This window comes from Sciurus vulgaris, assembly GCF_902686455.1.
Source record: "Sciurus vulgaris genome assembly, chromosome: 17".
In the NCBI taxonomy this organism is placed as follows: domain Eukaryota; kingdom Metazoa; phylum Chordata; class Mammalia; order Rodentia; family Sciuridae; genus Sciurus; species Sciurus vulgaris.
The window spans coordinates 17,096,694-17,117,308 of record NC_136478.1 but is presented as its reverse complement, the minus strand read 5'-3'; the positions used below and the strand labels follow the sequence as shown (position 1 = coordinate 17,117,308).

The 20,615-nt window shown below is 45.5% G+C and overlaps 1 protein-coding gene across 1 annotated transcript in view; it reads right to left on the bottom strand.

Moving 5' to 3' along the window:
* SMPD3 (sphingomyelin phosphodiesterase 3) overlaps positions 1-19,872 on the bottom strand; it is an 84,897-nt gene extending 65,025 nt beyond the window's left edge. The window contains exon 1 of the mRNA XM_079116869.1: positions 19,686-19,872. The gene's annotated coding sequence lies outside the window, so the exon portion shown is untranslated. The remainder of the gene's footprint in view (positions 1-19,685) is intronic.
* Between the last annotated feature and the right edge of the window lie 743 nt (positions 19,873-20,615).

The following is a 20,615-nucleotide window of genomic DNA, read 5'->3' as shown; positions in this document are numbered from 1 at the left end:
TCCCCCTCCTTTGTTCTCACCCACCCTGAAGATTTGCAGGATGGAGGTGCAGCAACAGAAGGGCTTGGATGGCTTGTCCCAGAGGGAACTTCTTGCCTCGGTCTTTCAAAAGAAAGGGGTGAGGGGTTACCCTTTCGTCTTTACACTTCTTTGAATCTATCTGGAGGATAGGAGGTGGATAGCACAACTGGTCACAAGGAGAAAAGGGCCTCCCAGGAAGTCAAGCTGGGAAATGGACATCTAAATGCTTCTTTTCTATGTCTGACTATGGAAGGAAGAGAAAGAGTAAATTTGGGAGATTTACAAGGGCAATGCCTGAGGTCGCCACATAGAAACCTCCATCTATGCCTAGTCTGGACTAGGGGCTGAAGAGGGTCACTTGGTTCCTGGTGTGGAGGAGATAGGCAGACCTGAATACCAGTGGTCATGCCCCAGTGGTGTGCGAAGAGCCCAAAGAGGAATATGACCCATCTGGTTCTTGGGTCTGAGAACTATAATCACATAAAAAATTCCAGCAGTTACCAGGCTTGGTGGTACATGCTGTCATCCCAGTGACTCAAGAGGCTGAGGCAGGAGGATCATAAGTTCAAGGCCAGTCTCAGCAATTTAGCAAGGCCCTAAGTAACTTAGTGAGAGCTTGTCTCAATATAAAAAGTGAAAAAGGACGGGGCATGTAGCAGGTAGTGCTCTGAGTTTAATCCCTAGTACAAACAAAACAAACAAACAACAAAAAACAATTCCACTAGTCAAAGACTATGGCCAGAGCAGACCAGCCTGGACAAACCAGGGGAACATCTCAGTGATGTAACCGAAGTTGGCTGCCCTGTGGGGAGATGATGGCTCCTTGATGGCTGCATACCATGTGCCATAGAAAGGGTAGAGTGGGTGAGGGTCTACTTCACTGTAGGGTTATGGATCTAGAGTCTTTCCTTGCCCACCATGTACCCTGCAGTGGGGAGCATGGAAACCCCCGAGCTGGACTGCTGGTGGTCTGGGCTTCAGTGTGAGCAAAGCCAAGGCTGTCAGCCTTCTTGCTGGATTCAGTGGGATCCAGTCCAGGCAAGCCACCTGCTAGATCTGGCAAAGCTCAGTGTAATTGGGGCTACCAGAGCTGGTACCAGTCAGGGCTACATGGGGGCTGCTTAGCACTCTGTGCGTGAGCAAGATTGTTCTGAAAAACTTAGTAAACCTCTGTGCCCAGTGACCAGAGAACTCCAGTTGCCTTGGAAGCTTTGGTGCTGGGTTGCCTTTACCAAGAAGAATCTGGGTGTGTTCAGGGGCACTAGGCCTTGATATTCTTGATCACAGGAGAACTGTTGTTTCTGCTTTAAGCAAGGGCTTGGGGTACAAGTGATGGGCACCATAGTCCTTCCTCCATGGCCTGAGGTGTGGCATGATCCAGCCCAGCTTGGAGGAACAGGACTGCATGGCCCAGGGCTGGCACTAGCCTACCTTATCCTTGTCAGCAATGAATCTCTGCAAGACTTCTGAGCTGTACCCTTCTCTGTTCTTTTCTAGTTGAAGGGCTTGAGGACCAAGTCAGGAAGCTGTTTTAGGAGAGAGCAGTTAAGTCCAGGTCTGCAGTGAGAAGGGACATAATGTGAGGCCAGACTTGCAGCATGAGTGTAGAGGAGGTGGTATACAAGGTCAGCTTTGACCTGACAGCAGTAGAAGCTGCCCTGTCCTCCCCCAGCTTCTGCCACCATTCATATACCCTCTGCTCTGGTTTGAATGTCTCCACTAAAATTCATGTTGAAACTTGATCCCCATTGTGAAGTATGAAGAGGGCAGATACTTAATCTGTCCATGGTGGGTTTCTAAAATATGTTTTCTGGTTGTAGGTGGACACAATACCCTTATTTTTATGTGGTGCTGAAGATTGAACCCAGGGCCTCATGCGTGCTAGGTGAGCGCTCCACCACTGAGCTGCAACTGCAGCCCCTGTCCATGGTGTTTTGAGATACAACCTTTGGGAGGCAATCAAGAGGTCATAATGGTGGGGCTCTAATTCAATGGGACTGTGACTTTATAAGAAGAGGAAAGAGCTAAACCAGGATGATCCATCTTGCCATGTAATGAACTGAGCTGCCTTGGGACTCTGCAGAAAGTCCCACCAGTAAGAAGGATCTCACCAGATGTGACTGTCTGATCTTGAACTTCCAGTCTTCAGAACCATGAGCCAAATAAACCTTTACTTTTCATTGATTATTCAGCCTGTGGTGTTTAGTTATAGCAACAGAAAAGGGACTGAGACATCTACCTACCTCTCCCTTCTATTCCCCCTCAATCTCAGCCTCTCTTCCTCTCCAGTAATACATAGGAATATTTTCCAGAACAACTGGTCTCAGCAAAGCATGCCACAGTGCACCTCTGTGAGTATTTGGTGCAGATGTTTTCTGCTGCCTCCCAGTCATGCTTTTTATTGACTGCAAAGCCAGGGCTGCGGATTGTGATTCTGTGGTGAGAATCAATTTCATAGACGTCAATAAACTAAGAGGAGGATTAATTCAGACTCCGAGGCTGAGCATGACAGCTATTTTGGGTCAAGTCCACATTTCATTCCTGGATGGACTCTGGGTTACCCATCCTTCCTCAGTGCAGCTCCTCAGCTTTCATTCTGATTTTAGCACATTGTTTGGCCATGTGCCTATAAGAAGCCCTGGGCTAATTTCCAGTCATGGGGGCTTTTCATCCCAATGGTCTCACTGTTCACTATAAAAACAATATAGAAGACACATCAGGCAGAATCATGTCCCTCTCATAGCAACAATTCTGTTTGGTCTTCCCCTTCAATCTGGGCCCATATGCGTAATGGCAGGACCAGGATACTCTCTTTATGGTCTATTTATTCAATTAATGTTAGATGCATCTCCATGTGGCCTTTGAGTCTTCGACAGCATCGTTTCCAGTGGCTGCAGAATGTCGTGTCAAGTGGATAGACATGCATTATTTAATCATTTGCCTTCTGTGCACATTATTGCTGGAAGCCAGGTCATCTGACCTGATTTTGGCTCATAACGCACATTTGCCAGTCCCAGTGCAGGGAGGTACTAAAGTGGGGGAGAAAGCAGATGCATTTATTCATGAAACATTTATTAACTGTCAGCTAAAGGCAAGACTTCAAACCAGTGAGAGGATGGGATTTGAGGGAGTAAGAAAATGGGGCCCTAGGTACCCAAATGCTTGAGAGTCTGACTGAGGCAAGGAGGAAGGCCCCCAGGTCTCACGTAATGAAGGGACTCTCAGGCTGCTGACTCCCAGGGAAGTTACAGTAGGCCTGGTTCTGTGAAAATAGGCTCTCAAGTAACTGGGACTTGTTTTTTAGGCATTAGTTCATTCCCATTTATTTGTTACTGATGATAAAGTAATAAAGTTTGGGGTTAAATTACTTTAAAAATGAATAAGTAAAGATCCTAGGAACTTTGCCAATAAACGCATCAATCACTGTAAAACAAAACAAAACAAAAAAAAAATCAGTGTCTTCTGATGCTTCTTGAGTAAGAGGGGAAGGGATGTGAAGTTGGAGATGTCTTGCTGTGAACTGCATAGAACCTGGAGATTTTTCCCACCTGGATTCTAAATCATAATCCTGCATGGGGCAGGAGCAGGAAGACTAAAAACGACTGTCTGGTGTGAGAAGAATAACTGCTGTTTACTGAGCTCCTGCTGCAAGACAGACACTGCACCAGGCACTTTACTTAAGAAACATGATTTTTGTTTTAATGGCATTTTATGGTAGGTAATGTTTCTTCATTTTAAGAGGAGATTGTGAATTAGAAAAGTTAAGTGACTTGCTAGAGGTTACTTAGCAACATCTCTTTTCCAAAGCCAGATATCTGCATAGGATTTCATGAAAACTTTTCACAAAGAATGGTCTCATGTACATTTGCCTTTTAAAATAAAATGGGAACTGGATAGCAACCCAGACCTTGGAAAGTAAGAGAAATTATATGTAATAATTTTAGAAAGCTCTCAAAGTAATTTACTTCCCAATGGGAATATGTACTTTGAGCTGAAATTGATAAGAATATATGTTTAGAATTAGTACTTTAAGTTTATTTTTGCTCTTTTCAAAAGAGTGTACTTTGTAGTTATAAAAGCCTTTAAATTAACATACCACATCAGTGGGCTCAAAACCTGATCTCATCCTCACTCATTTTACTGGTAGATTAAAAACTTTAGGGTATTTACAGTCTTTCTGTTCTGCCCTGAGAAGTCAGGAGGCCAGACCAGAAACCACTGACCAGCACATCTCAGTGGCAGGGTGGAGTCTGCCCCTTGAACTGGCAGCTGGACGTGTGTGGTGGACAGAAGAAAACTTGAGGAATTCAGGGTGAGCATTCCAAGTGCCAGGGCAATTTGGTCCCAGCTCTTAAAATTTGCCTTTGTTGCTTTTCTTAATTACTGCAATAACCTTAGTTCATAATCTCATAAGTCAGAGAGAGACATAGGTTTTATTTTTGGATGGCATAGAGTGGGCGATGATTTATTCTGATTCATTCGTGGGAACCTTCTTCAACATCTGACTGGGGATGCCTGAGTGCTCTCATTACCACCCCTGGGGGCATCCCTGCCTCACAGTCAACTCTCTGCACCACCATCAGGTGCTCAGAGGGCTTTGAGCACAGGCATGTCCACTGTTCCTGGCCCACATTCCAGGAAGTGAGGTCTCGTCTACAGGTTGAAGTATATCCCTGAAGTTCTATGATGAGTTGGGAGCTTGAGATGGATTTGGGAGCCCTTAACCTATAGAGAGGAGGTACCTCCTTGTATAAGAGTGGGTGAAGTCACCAGGGGCACAGGCAGGGGGGAAAGTGAGGGGATCCCAACATGTCTTTTCTTGGAACAATCGCATTTGAGCTGCCAGTAGAGGATGTGAGGGTGGAAAAGGCCCAGCAGGAGGCAGGGAAGCTGAGTTGAGAGAATGCAGTGCCCTGGGGCAAAGAAACAGGATATCTTGAAGGGAGTGACCTAGGAGGCACCATAAGGGCCAGGCTGTGCAGTGTCTGGGATTCTCAGGTATTCCTGTCCTCTGCTCTTATTTGTTACATTTTATCCAATCTCCCATGAATATATTGTCTCAAATTTTGGAAATTATAAAACCCTATACCATGAGGATAAACCTCATTTCATCCATTTTTTAAGCTCATTTTTAGTCATAGAGTATTACATGATCATTGAAGAACATGGGAAGAAAAAGTGGAAACAAAAAATTTTAAACATCTAAATTCCAACCTTTTAAACACACCAGATGTGAAAATATGGTCTATTTTCTTTCAGTGGTTTAGGGTTTTAAAAATTGCAATTATAATTATAGTGTATGTATAAATTTGTACTAAATTTAACATTTATATCACAGGCATCCATCTAGGGCAGTCTTTTAAAACATGGCAAACATCATTCAGATGGATACCAAGCTCAGTAACCACCTTTTAATTCATTCTTTATTATATTACTTCTTTCTATTTTTATATATGTTTTGGCTACTTGATGTCAGGTTCCTGAGAGTAGTATATAAATGTATGCCCACAACTGCCATTTGGCTAGCTTCTTGTATTTCTTGTAACAGATTTTGCCTCATGTATTTTGATGCTAAAGTACTGAGTGTACAAATGTTCAGAACAGTTATGCCTTCACAATTGCTCCTATGAATATAAAATTACCCTTTTTATCCTGCTCAACACTGCTTATTGCCTTAAATTGTGCTTTGTCTGATATAGCCACTCACACTTTTCCTTTCAATTGTGGTTACCTGGTAAAGCTTTGCCTAGCCTGGAGCCGTTTTATTTTAGGTGAGTCTCTTGTATTAATTCAATCTGGGAACTTCCGTCTTCTCTCAAGGGAATGTTAAATGCTTACATTTATTGTCACAACTATTCTGGGGGACCTCCTGCCATCATGTTTTATGTTTTCTGCATCTCCCTTCTCTGACTTTTGAGCCATCACCGATGATTTCTTCTTTTCTTTTCTATAGTGATCTGGAAGGGAGACATCTTGTTTCTCACGCCACTGATCTGCCTTCTCTTGCCTCCAACGAATGTTTTAATTTGTCTCTGTGTTTGGTTTCTAAGCAGCTCTGCTTATCTCAGCCTGCCCTTCTCATCTCCTTTGGTGGAGGCGACATCCTCAACATCCTGGCAGAATGGTTTAAAGGCCTTCTGTTGATTTTTCTTTGTTTGCTAACTCCTGGAAGGGAGTCCTGTGTGCCTGGAGCAGAGGAGTGTCAGGTCCCTGCTGGAAGCTGCCCCAGTGCTTCCTGAGAGCAGAGGGACCATTGAGGCTCCAACCAGAGGGTACATATGTTTGGCGAGGTTGGGGGGGTGACAAACAGGAGGTGTCCTCATCACCACCTGCCTGTGACAGGTCCTCTTTTAGGCTCTGCTAGTCCTTGATTGTGAAAGGCAGACTGAGCAGATCTGTTCTTAGCTGGCAGAGATGAGCTCTTTGCAGAGAGAGGGTCCCAGGACTGAGGGACTGGAGCAAAGCTGTAGGGGGCCTGAGATATCTCTGGTCTGGTGGTTCAGGGCATATCAGTCTCAGGTGTGCAATTTCCAGGGCACACAACTTATCTTAAAAGATTCTTTTAAAGATTTTTAAATGGACTTTCAGTGAGGGTTTTTTTCAGTACCTTCGTTTGTCTACTATCTTAAGGGTATGGCTCTAATATATTGTATATTAAAACTCTCTACAGTGCAATTAGCAACTTTAAATGGTTTGTTTAAATACTCTGGTATATATATGTGTGTGTGTGTATACATATATATATTTAAACATACATGTGTATATATGTATATGTGTGTATGTGTGTGTATGTATACCTATTTTTTTAAATAAGGTGATTGTTCCTCTGAATTTCCTAACAGAGGTGGTACTGCATTGCCCACAGATGGGGTGGGGGTGTTGGGGCTGGGAAAGGCAGGGTGTGGGCTGGCTATGGGGGGACAGCCTGCCTGCCCAATGCCCAAGAAGGTCTCCAGAGTGAAGGCGCAGGCCAGGTAGGCGCTTGTCTTCTAGGGCTCTAAGAAACAGGGGCGGGACTTCTTTGCCACCAGCAATCCTCCAAGGTTTTCCTAAGAGTGGCCTCAGGGACAAGTCAGGGAGAAGCGAGTAGGACAGTCCAAGTAGTAGTTAGTGGAATGGTAGGGCCAGCCTGGTTTCTGGGGAGAGTGGTGAAGCTAAGTGGTACCTCAGGAGGGCTAGCCATTTCTGCCAGAACCAAAGGCTGATGCCTCACAAACACCAAATTCGTCTGGGACCAGAACCTTGGCTGGGATCCTTTGAAACACTACAGCCAGCATTAAGAGGTAGCATCTCCAGGGTCTAGACAAGCAGGTGCCAAGGAGGCCTTGGGGCTGGGACAAAGCCAGACCTTGTCCCTGGAGATCAAAGTCATCATTCTAACTTCTGTGCTGCTCTAGCCAACATGGTCAAGATGACTACTGCCAAGCCCTCAGAGCTCTAGATTAGGAAACAGGTCCAGAGATGTAGGTGATATGTCCACTCGACAGAGTTCTTGCAGCAGTTCCAAGTATTCCAAAGTGTTCCTTGTCCCACCCCCGCACACATAGTTTATATGTATGTTGGTATAAACTCTATAACATAGGTGTTAGCACCTGGACCCAACACACATAAGCGTGTGCGGGTTCGAGTTCCCATTAGCAGAATTAGTCACTCCTCTGTGCTCCCAGTGCTCTCTGCCCATCCCTCCATTAGACCACTTATCTAGCTGCACTGTAATTATCTGTCTCTGTCGTCCTTGCAGAGCTGAGGACCAAAAGGCAGAAATGCTTTTCTGTGCTTTGTACATAGTAGGTACACAATGGATTTTGTTAAATGAATGTTGATGAATTCACAACCCTCCAATCACTATATATAGGCAACTATGGCATATTACTATAGTTCCCTTATGATGGAAATACTGGTTACACTTTACAAATTATATTCATGTATTAAATGATCATATTGTACTCCATAAATATGTAAATATCTATGTCAATTAAAATAAATAAAAGTAAGTAAATTTTTAAAAGTCGATTTAAAATTTTGTTTTCCTAAAGGTGAAGAACTAAAACACTTTGTTTAGCATACCATACATACAGAGGAAGAATGACTGTTTAGGCTATAATAATTCATGGTGCCCTGTGGCAGCATGTTCTAATTGCAGGCAAAGTGTCTCAAGAGCCTGTCTCTTAAATAAAGCATGTAAAGGAAAATCATTGGTTTTGTTTGTTTGTTTGTTTGTTTTTGTGGTGCTGAGGATTAAACCCAGGGCCTTGTGTTTCCGAGGCAAGCACCCTACCAACTGAGCTATATCCTCAGCCCAAGGAAAATCATTTTCACTGAATGTATGCAACAACTTTTTGAAGCACTTCAGCCCTTGCCTCCTTTGCCTTTATGCTGCTACCTCAGGCTCCATAGGTGGGTCTGCTCAGATCTGATGTGAGAGAAGGTTGGTAGTATTTTTAAGTTTCCAATTTGTCTCACCTGTTGAGTTACATTATTCCAGAGGTACAAGGAAGCACCTAGAAGGAATCATCATGAGATGGCTGTATTCATTTGCACATTTTCTACACTGTACACCTTGTTCTGTTTTAGAATTAACTCCATGAGAACAGAGACCGTGTCTCTTTACTTCCATTTCTCAAATGCATGGCACAGGGCTTATCACAGAATAGGAGCCAGGTGTCTCTGCAGGATATGAGCACCTGCTGAGCACTTACTGTGTACCACACCCTGTCCTGGAGGCTGATTCCTGTGCAGGAACCCTTAAGAACTGGCACATTGGAGCATTGGGGTCAGAACAGTCAGGCAAAGGGGGACTGGCTGAAGAAGTCACTCTAAAATTACTACACAGTCCTATTTTCTGACATTTAGTCATTCCAAATATCTGGTCTTTATTATTATTCTGATTTCCCAGCTTGGTTTTGTTCTTCAGAAGCCACTCTTAGACCCTGTCACATTCAGCATGTGTAGATACATGTTAATTGATACTAGGGTCAAAGGTTGGATGAGCCCTTATCATTCCATTACCCATTGTTTGTCATTTCTCATTAGTGACATGTTTATATACACTAGGGACTTATCCTTGGATAACTTGGCAAAATCTTCATTGCCTTGCCCACCCCTGTATTTGTTCTAGAACTGTGGAGGGTGTCAGGAATCCTAGCATGACTTTTCAAAGAGAACACAATGAGGCACCATGATCTCTTTCATCTTCTATCATCTTGCACATCAAAACTCCTCTTTTACTCATCAAGGGACTCTCTCATAGCTGTGAAAGTTACCTCCCCACTGCCTCGCATCCTCCACAGAACGGCAGGTGCCTCTTGGAAGAAGTGCCGATCTCGCCCCTTTCCCTTCCTGCCTTTGTTTTCCATTGTTATTAGAAGCGTAGCCATGGAGAGAAATCTGGTGCAGATTGTGACTGCAGCCATTAGAAAAGATAGATTTTCCTTCAAACCAGCTTACGGAGGATGGGGTTTGGTTTCTAGCCCCTGCTGCCTACTGAGAAATAAGCAGAATTAATGTAAGATGGCAAGACCAGAAAAATCTATTGTAAAACCAGCTCTCTGCATGGGAGGGGGCCACTGACTAGTGGGTAGTGCATCCAGAAAGGAAGTGGGATTTGTAATAACCTGGACTCAAGCTCTCATAGCAGCCATTCTGGGTGGAGCTACTTGGGGTGTCACTGGGGTGTCACAAACCAAAGGACAAAACTGACTGTCTTCTAGAACACAGGGAAAGGGCCAGAGCCCAGGGAGCAAATCTTCCGCCTTTTCTCTTGCAGAGAAGGCCTCTCCTAAGCTTTGAGCTTGAATTTGGGCACCACAGCTGTTCTTGGCATCTGTGCTTCCTGGCAGCCTCTGCAGCCTGCCACTTGACACAGGCAGCAGTCCTTGCAGCAGACTGCCCATCCTTCTCCTGCCTAGGGTGTTGTGAAAACCAAATGAGAGAAAAGGCCATGCAAATTCTTTGAAAAGTAGGGAGCCCTGGTAGGGATGCTGGACTGTGGCACTGTCTGGCCATGCCCTCCACAAGTCCGGGCTTTGGGTACCTTGGTGAGCACCCTCAACACTGACAAAATGCCCACCTGCAGTGAGATGCCCCACACTGGTGATTTCAGATTTTGCATCCCTTTCTTTGCCTATGAACGTGTTTGGTTCTCTAACACTTGGTAGTTTGAGATTCAAGGCTTTCCAAACATCTATTTCCTGCAGAAACTCCTCTCCATTTCACTGCCTCCGGAACACACCATTGGCACTCCTGCCCCTACTCGTTTCCTCACAGATTTTCCCTGGCTTCTCTCCCCACTCTATTCACCCCTGAGAGTTTTTCCATATTGTATCCACGCTGAAGACTAAGCAGAAGGCCATGTGCAGTGGCTCACGCCTGTAATTCTAACAACTGAGGCAGGAGGGTCATGAGTTCAAAGCCAGCCTCAGGAACTAACCACAATTATCTTCCCCTCCTTCAAATAGTTCCTGGGCTTGCTGACCTTCAACCAGAGAGGCAGTGATGACAGTGGTTAAGAATAAGCTCTGCAGTCAGATTGCTAGTGGGGTCCTGGTCTTGCTTATTACTGTCTGTGCGACCTTAGGCAAGTTTCTGAAAGCCATTATTTTCCTTGGCTATAAAACAGGGATAAGCCCAGTGCGATGGCACACACCTTTAATCCCAGCAGCATGGGAGGCTGAGGCAGGAGGATCGTGAGTTCAAAGCCAGCCTTAGCAACTTAGCGAGATCATAAGCAACTCAGTAAGACCCTGTCGCTAAATAAAATACAAAAAAGGACTGGCGATGTGGCTCCATGGTTAAGTGTCCCTGTTCAATCCCTGGTACAAAAATAAACAAACAAACCAAGGATAATAATGTTGTCTTTTATACATATAAAGTGAGGAGCACAATGCTTACTCCACTGTAACCATTTAATAAAGGAGGGATGGTATTATCCTAAAACATTTGTTTATATATTGACAACCCAGGAAGAGTTGGTTTCATTGCCCCAGGTGAGGAAAACGAGACTCAGAAAGCTTTAAGTTCTTGCCTAAGTCCACATATTTTTAAAAGTATTTTTTAGTTGTAGATGGACGCAATACCTTTATTTTTTTATTTTTATGTAGAGCTGAGGATTGAACCCAGTGCTAGGTAAGCGCACTACCACCGAGCCACAATCCCAGCCCAAGGCCATGTATTTGATGGTAAAAATGAGATTCAGACTGAGGTATAACGAGGATCCACAGCTTTCCCACTGCCATAGCCAACCCACTTTAAACCAAGCTCCCTGTGGTTAATTCGGCCTTTGCTCTTTGGCTCATTCTGCACAGGGGAACCTCTACTCTCCCCCACCAGACCCTGGGTCCCTCCAGGGAAAGGATTATTTTGAGAATCTCAAAATACTCACACCTCAGCTACATAGTTTTCAGTGTTTTTTAAGTGAACTAAAAAGATCGAGAAAATATGCACGTCAAGACTAGACTATCCCCCAAAACTTAGTACTGGCACTTGGTCCCTGTAAACCAGGGCCCCTCAACAGAACTGAAGTGAGTCCACCTCTAGGGTCCCTCCTACCTCAATCTACCCACCATCTTGATTCAAGAAATCCGACTGTATTGGTCTCCTACTAAAGCACATCCCACCCTTCCTATGGAACTAACCTGAGTGTTTTCTCTATAGTCTAACATGCTTGTTAACATAAATCTTCACTGAGCTTAACATGTATTTCTTTGGGCTCAAAGTCAAACTTTTGGAGGAAGAAGAGATGATCAAGAACAGAAACAATGAGCAGCAAATGGACCCACGGCTGCCCTGGGAGACAAAAGAACATGGTTCTAGAGCTTGCTCTCCACGTTTGTCATTTCTTTAAAAAATAAAACTGCATATACTCTAAACACCAAGGTCAGAGAAATGAGTTGGCGAACAATGCTCATTTTGCTGCTTGCCTCATCGTTCCAGGGAAAAAACCCACATGTGTAAACTGGATAGAGGAGAATATGAAAAAGTTGTGTAGTGTGCTCAAAGCTACAGAGCCCCTACATTTCGCTGTAGACACCCTTAATCAGGTGAAACTGTCCTTTCAGGCCCTCAGGGACCAAGTGGGGTGGGGGATAAAGCAACAGAATTATAGAAAAGGCTCTGGCGATTCTGAACAGAAAATTCTCTACTATAGAACACAGAGTTCTTTTTTAAGGAGCACCCAAAGTGCCACTTAGTAATAGCTACCATTTGTTGAATGCCTACTACATACTAGGCATTTTATATGCATTATCTAATTTCTTCCTTACTGAAGCTTACAAGAGAGTTGTAAGTTCTTACAGAAGAGGAAACTGAGAATCAGTGTTTTGACCAAAGCTAATGGGAGTGGCAGAGCAGCTTGACCTTGGGTATGTCTGATTCCTGTCCCTAGAGGAATAACAGTTCTCATTTCTCTGAGGAACCCTGGAGTCCAAGAGACCTGGAGCTCTTGAGTCATCTGGTACAAATACCCTCTAATCATTCTCTTCCTCAACCCATTAGCAGAAGGCAAGACCTGTGCTTAATGCAGTTAGCTAATTTGTTTATTCATTGTATGCTTATGTAAATGGCTTGAAAATTTTCCTCAGCATCATTATCTGCCAGAAAATAGGGGCCACATCACAGCAACTCATGACTTATACTTAGCAAGTATTTTCAATCATGTTTTAATGAGGAGTAAATTTTTTGCTTAATTTATTTGAAAATTGCCTGCTAGTTCTTCTTCCCATTGCCCTGTCCTTTAAGAGTCTATCAGCTCCTTTTATTAACAACAGTTATTATTAAGTAAATGTTAACAGTGGACCAGTCACTGTTCTAAGTAATTTAACTCCTAACCTAGGACTCAGGCAGGCGGTTATCATCCTCATTTTATAGATGAGGAAATGATAGTTTAAGGTCACACAGCCCAAATGGTAGAGCCAGGTTTCAATCTCAGATCAATGGATTATAAAATCTACTTTGCTAAATGCATCAGTTTATAAAGAAAATTTCCTCCAAAATGGAACAATCTAGGATAAAACTGTCCAGTAGAAATATGATATATGACTATAAAAGCAACTATGCTCATATGTATATATGATATCTATCTATATCTATATCTAGATATAGATATAGATGGCTATGGGTTCAATCTCCAATTCCAATAGATATCTATCTATTGGAATTGGAGATTGAACCCATAGCCATGCTAGGCAAGCACTCTACTACTAAGCTGTACCCCAAACCTCATATAAACTTAAAACTATATTAAAGGAGTTAAAAAACATGTGGAATTAATTTTAAAAATGTTTTATTTAACTCAATATATACAAAATCTTATTCAGCCTGGCCACATTTCAAGTGCTCAGTAGTCAGCTAGTGGCTACCATGTTGGACAATGGATAAAGATGGGCTTTCTGAATTTCCTATTTTATCATTTGTTTCTGTTTCAACTTTAAATTTGGCTGTTGCATTAGGATTGGATAAAAAAAAAGGCTATGTTAATGGAAATGTGCCCTTTGGATAATTTGATGAACAGAACAGCAGTTTAGAACAGTAGAAAGAACATATGTTAGATATTATAAAACCTTGGTTCTAAGAGCCATCTTTGCAAATAGGGCTATGGCCACAGCAACCCTCCAATTCCTTCAGTCTCCTTCCTTATGATAAAAAGAGATGATGGTTTATGATTATTAAGGTTCTTTTCATTTTTAAAAATCCTCTGCTTATAGCACATACCCTTTCCAAGCGTTCTGCATCCTTTCCCTCCTCATCTGCTCAATATTTCTATATGACAAGACTTATGCCAAGCTGGGATTTTTTTTCCTGAGTCCACCTCTGTGCCTGGCACATTTCAGGCACAAGAAATATTTGTTGAATGAATACAAATCCAGTCCTCCTTTGAGGGACCCCTGAGCTTTCCAGTTATTGTCAGAATAACTACAGCAGTCTTAACAATTGCATGCATTTCTGTTTCCTTTCTTATACTGGATAAAAGTCTTGATAATCTAAGCCTTCTGAAGGGTTATATTCAGGATTAAAAATTTTTTCTGATCCTGTTAGCAAAGAAGAGGTGCTCAGCTCTAGGCATGGCTACCTAGAGACCCCCACAAATGGCCTCCCTCTTATTCCATGCTGTTCTGGTGCTGAGGAGAGTTAATTAATGACTCTAAATAAGAAAACAATCAAATCTGTCTCTGGTCCTATGAGTCAGAGCAGACCCAGATGGGGAGCTGGGTCCTTGGCCTCCAAGTGCCCTAGGGAAATGCAATAGCAGTCTTTGAGCCTTGCGTCAGAGCTCTGCAAAGTCCCAGCCTGGAAGGGAAAGGAAATCACTCAAAAAGGGGCGGAGACCCAGTTTGATGTGAGGCATTTTCTTAAGAGACCAGGCTGCCTATCTGCGTTTGTGCAGACCAAAGTCCAGGGAGAGGAGGAAAAGCACTATTTTATTCCTCTTACCCCCATTAGATACCCAAACCTCCAGTTACTAAATGGGGAATTCTCAGGCACAAGCTCCTGTGTGTGTGGCAAGACTGGAGCAGTTGGAACTGCCACCCTAGGAGGACCAAAGGACAAATGACATGAAGTTCAGCAAACCCCAACCTGCCCAGCTTCAGGAGTCCTGCAGCCACATATGAAGGTAGAACATTGGCTGTGATGACATAAGGACAGGAATGTGATCCGTCCCTGAGTTTTGCTGAGGCTCACAGCAGTGGAGACTTTTATTTAGGTGTAGGAAGCTTTGCTGTGAAAATCTGAGAGTGGAAATAGGTGGAAGGAGTCTTCTAACAATATCCAGGTATCCTTAGCTTTGGAACAGGATGCTATAAAATAAAGATAAGCCCTATTTCTTTGGTTCTACATGCACTCTTTGACAAAAATAACAGCCTCCTCATGGAATTTTTTTTTCTCCTTACTTTCTTAAAAAGGAAGGAAAAAAAAAAAAAAAAAAAAAGGAAGGAAGGAAAGAAGGAAGGAAGGAAGACCAAAACCATTTTGTTGCCATCTGGGTTTGGTTTACTGTGAAATTTTTCCACTCTAGAAAGAAAACTCTGTGCTACTGGTCATGAGGATCATTACATTGTCCTTTTCTCTTCTTTGGTAACAATGTTCAGGTAACAAACCTTTTATGAGGATAAGACGTAAAGAATGGCAATATCCTTGCTGAACTTGAAAGGACTCTGTGATTTATGTCTGAAACCTAGCTGTTTTCAATTCCATTTCTCTAAAATTTGGTTAGAACCTTATGTAAGACAGTCCGATATTTCAGTTTTGCTTCCTTAATAGCAGCAGGGAGTAAATGTGGTAAGGAGGGGATTCCAGAGTTTAAAAGATTCAGGATGGAACCTAAACTCTGCCCTTCTGTGTGACCTTGGGCAGGCCCTTTTTCTCTAAAAGCTTTGTTTCCTTATCTTGAAAGTGGGAATAACACCACCACCTACCTCATAGAACTGTGAGGATTAAATACATTCTTGCATGTGAAGAGCCTGACTCAGAAGATGTTTCCTCTTATTATTAGCTTGTAATTCTTTAAATAGAGATTGCCGATGGATTCATTCAAAGTGATGCAGTAAAAGCCTCTACAGCTGTTTCCTCCTATTCCATTCTGTGATCAGCTATAGGGAAATCCCCCCAGAGGCCATTGCCCTCAGCTCTTGCTTTGGTTCCATGCACTTTCTGCCCACTGGGAGGAGTGAGGCCAGTTCTCCAGAACCTTGGACAGCTCCATTCCTTAGCAACTCTGTGCTCTGCCTGTGGGAGAGGAGAGGGAGCAGGAAGAACCTGGGGGAATTGTCCCCAAAAGGCTGTTTAGTGTCAGAATTTTAGGAATCCCAGGGGCTGCAGTCTCACTCCCAGCATGCATGCTGACATTTACATGCATGCTGACATTGGCATGCATGTTCAGATTCTTCGACATGACGAGCCCTCCCGGAAATTCTAAGGGGCTTCTCCTCAGAAAGTCATAACTCTACCATAAGATTTACTGAACTGTAGAGTCCTTTTCTTCTTTCCTATGAACTTCAAGAATTTTCTGAGCCCAAAAAGAACAGAAACACCACCCACATCTTCCTGTATCTGCTGATATTTAATTTGTTTGGCTTCAGTACAAGGATTAAACATTCTTGATTAACCTCAAGTGAAAGTAATAATGTATGAGCATGAGGAAATGTTTTACAAGACAGAGATTCAGGGATGAATTAAAAGAAACATAAAATAATGTTACTGCCTGTAGGTGATGTTAAGCACCATTCTCTAATCAGGATAAGCAGGTGGTTCAATTTATGAGGTAATTTAGCTTTCCATTCTCCCATGCAGAACACAACACACTATATGCAGTCACCTTCCAAACAGGCGAGGAAGAAATTAAGTCCTATTTTTACTTTATGATACTGAGTCACGTAGTTCAATGCAAATCACATGGATGCCAAAGTAAGAACAATGCCAGGTATTTAAATACCTCCTTTTCTTTGAGGAGCTCTAATGATTTTGTGACAGCATGAAATCCCTTCAGGTAACTCCAGGAGAAAAGACACATGTCACCAGGTGGGCATTTAGGACTAAGCATGTCTTATCCATCTCCCCCACTCCTATCATTAGGTCTGGAAGAGCCAGCATTTGCAAGCTTTTTGCATTTAGTGATAGCCTCCATATGTCTGCATATTCTGGGCCACATCACTATTGAAGAAAAGAAGGTTTATCTTTGAAAAATGTTATTGAATAATTTAATAATGAGGAAGAGAAGATGATAAAAGAGAAACAGGAAAAGAAAGGAAGGGAACAGTAAAAGATAGAAGAAAGACAAGGAAGATGTCTAAAGCTTTCTAAACTTGATAAATATTTTCCATGCATTGTCCTCATGAATGAGCTTGATGCCCATCCTCAACTGAACAGAAACACAAAGGTCGTCAGGTCCTCTTTAAACACTTCCATAGGCCTTAAGACAGCAGCAATTCCACTGCTTGAACTTTCTTGAAGGAACCACAGGTAAGAACATCAACCCAGGACTCCAAAGGTAGACAGGGAGCCCCCAAGTAGAAAGGTTTGTGGTTTTACCTAACAATGCCCACCCCCTCACCTCTGTGCTTCTACAGTAGGGCAGAGTACTGGTTGTCAAATTGTGCCTTGGTTTGATTTTCTCCCAGCAGAGGTCGCTGTGGATACTGGCAGTGGACATTTGTGGGGACTGGACCCGCAGGCTGGTACTCCCCTGTCTAGTACCAGCTGTTCCACTGGTCACAGTCTAGCCTTTTATCCTATAGGAAGAAGACTTCTCAAAGACACACAACACCTTTGCTGTAAAAGTACCATGAAATTGGAGCCAATTGCTAGGGGTGAGCAGGAATGGGAGGGTTGTGTTATCTTCTAGGGCTGTTACCTCATAGTGGAATCTCTGTGTCATCCTGGTTTCCTCTCTGTCAATGTACCTGGCACTTCTGAGACTCCATCTGTAACTGACCAGCAATCCTAGCCTGTAGCCCTTCCAGACACGGAGGCCAAAGTGAAAAAATTTGCCTTGCCACACATCTTGCACCCACATCATAAGGGACTCTGTTGATGAGCGCACACACACACACACACACACACACACACACACACACACTTACTTCCAAAACAAACAAACAAACAAACAAACAAACAAAAAAAAAACCCAATCTTACTTGGCAGCCCATGGTAGTAGTGGAGGAGAACTCTGGTCCTCAGGGCAGCCCATTATGGCAGGATAAACTCTCTGAGGGAGGGGAAGGGCAGGGTACTGGTGAGGATGTTAGGATAAGCCTTGAGGCTCTAGAAAGGCTGAAGAGAATTTCTCATCTTTGTGAAGTCCCACTTACTGGACCATACCCAGGCTTGCAAGATAGTCCCAAGGAAGCCTGAAGCTGCCTCCATCCTGAAGGCAGACCCTAGGTCATTACTGGGACCTGAGAGTTCAGTGGTTGACTATCCTGTTCTTTGGCATTGAAGGCTAGCAGTAAGTGGCTCTTCTCTCTCTTTCCTCTCTCCTCTCTTTCTCTTTTTCTTCTCTGCCAGGTTCAGTCTCACCATGATACACACACATGAACTCAGCTCTGACCCACATTATCACTAATACAAACTCTCTCTTCCCCCTCCCCCATGAGATTTGACCTAATATGGCTGATGGGTGGGGGGCAGTTAGAATACCCCTCCAGACTCTGACCCACTCATGTTCCCTGCACCCCATATCTCTCTGCAAGGTGGAGCCCTGCCTATCCCTGTCCTCGTGGTCACAAGTCCTGGCCCTGGTCACCATCGTGCATACCGACCTTATCCTGGGGACCCAACTGGCAGGGGGTTCTAGGGTTGGGAAAGGGAATGGTGTGGGGCAAGTGCCTTGTCCAGGAGCAGCCGCCTCCTCCCTCGGGATTTTCCATCCACGCTCGCGCGGGTTCGCGAAGAACGAGCGCGCTTTGTCTCCCTCCTGGCTCCTCGCACGTTTCTGCGGAAGCAACCCGCGCCGCGCCCGAGGCCCCCCCACTCAGCCGCGCCCCTCGCCCAGCCAGCCGCGCACGCCTGCCAGTGCAGCCACGGCGGCTTTGTCCTCCCATGGATGCCTGGGCAGTGCGCGAAAGCCAGGCACCCAGGAGTGGCCGCTGAGCGCCCGGGAAGCAGATACCCTCGGCCAGATCTGGGGCGCGCCCCACGCGGAATGGAGCAGCTCTCGAGAATCCGCCGGCGCTGGGGACATCCGCCTGAAGCTCCGGGTTGCCTGAGAGGGGACCCGCCCCGTCCTGCCCCACACATGCCCATCTAGGGTTGGCTCCCCGCCTGAGGTGCAGAAGCTCTGGTTCTCGGGGCGTGGCGGAGAAGGGAGGGTCGTCTTGATTCAATGGGCCCAGAACCTGGATCCAGGTGGAGAGGGTCTGGGAGGGAAGAGCCAGGTAGGGAGGGGTTCCTCAGACCCTCTTACTTCCCCCTACCCACCTCTCACACCCAGGCCACTCTGTCCCATCTTGGAGTGGACCGGGCACGCAAGCCCACGAGCATCTGTCAATGCTTTCGTTTAAGGGGTACTTGAGCAAAGATGGGAGGGGGTCTCCTGGCATTTCCCCCTCACATCTCAACACACACCCCCCCCCCCCCCCCCCCCAAAAAAAAAATCTAGGAGAGTAGAAATGGTGAGGGGAAGAGTCCTCCTTGGTCTATCCACATCCTCAGCCTCCCTCTTCATAAAACCCTAGGCTGCAGGGGGAGGGCGCGAGGAAGGGTCTCCCTTACAACTCGCAACCCAGGAGGGTCTGAATTGAGGGGAGGAGTCCCGCGGTCTCATTCATCACAACCAATACCTTTGTAACCTCGAGCAGCTGGGTGTTGTGGGGAAGGATCCCCCTGTCTCTGAACCTCTTATCCCAGAGCACTCCCACCCAGCCTCAGTAATCCAAGCAGCCTCGACTTCAGGCACAGGGGGAGGGAGACTCCAAGCCTTCCACGCTCTCCCAGGCGAGATGGGGGAGGGTCCCCCAGTCCTCGCCCCTCACACTCAAGAAGCCTCTTCACCATAAAACAAAACTAACCCAAGCTGCTGCGACCTCAGGCGCCGGGCCACGGGGTCAGTCAGCAGCTTACCGGGACAGACGGTCTTAAGAGCGGCATTACACATCCGATCAACTCCCCAGGCCCCCTCACGGATCAGTGCATCCCCCCTCCAATAAAACAAAAGCGCATCTTGCAGCACAAACCTCAGACAGCGGGCGGGAGAGCGATCAGCGCCCGGCAGCACGCTCGGCAGCACACCCGGCGCCCACCGGCTCCTTACTGCTTCGGTTTCCCGGCCGCGGATCTCGCGGCTGCTGCGGCAGCTGCGGTGGTGGCGACCGCGGCTCTGGCGTCCGGAGCCTCCCTTGGACTCAGCACCTGGAGCGGCGAACAGCTCCGCGCCTCATTCCTCTGACCCCGCCTCCCCCGCGCCGCCGTAGCCAATGGCGACCCAGGCCCCGCCCAGGAGGCTGCCCATTGGGGGGGTCGCCGTCCCCTATTCCTCTGGCCCCGCCCGCGAATTCACGGGTCCCTCGGTCAAGACCACATTCCCCAGAGACCGCCGGAGTTTTCGTATGGCCTTCTGGAACTCGTAGTCCCTTAGTGACGCGGATGCGCTTATACCGCGGGCAGGCAAACGGAGATGGACTGCATTTCCCAGACTGCATCGAAGAAACCGAGGCGCGGAGGAGGGCGGGAGGACTGTTTCCATAGCAAAGATGGCCTGTGGGGGATGCCTGGCGAAGAATTGGGGTCGGCAGCTCGATCTCGAAAGATCGTGCGTGACCTCGGACAGTTTCTTAGGTTGTTTCTACTATCTTTTTTTCAGTTCTCACCTTAGGATCCTGGGCCTCAGTTTTCCCATCTGAGAAGAGGGGCGAGGAGACGAACATCGCCCACACTTGGAGGTCCTGGGGCAAACCGAGGGCGAGCCGCTTTGGTCCCTGACAGCAAAAGCGAGGGAAGGAGACCTTCCCATTGCACTCTAAACTTTACCTCTCTTTTTTTTCTCTATCTCGTCCTAAAGGAACGCTTTACTTTTGGTCACATCCCTTGGTGACCCACCAAGGCCTTATCATCTTGTCTCCTTTCCATCCCAGGATACCGCAGCATCTCCTCCATTGCAACCAGAC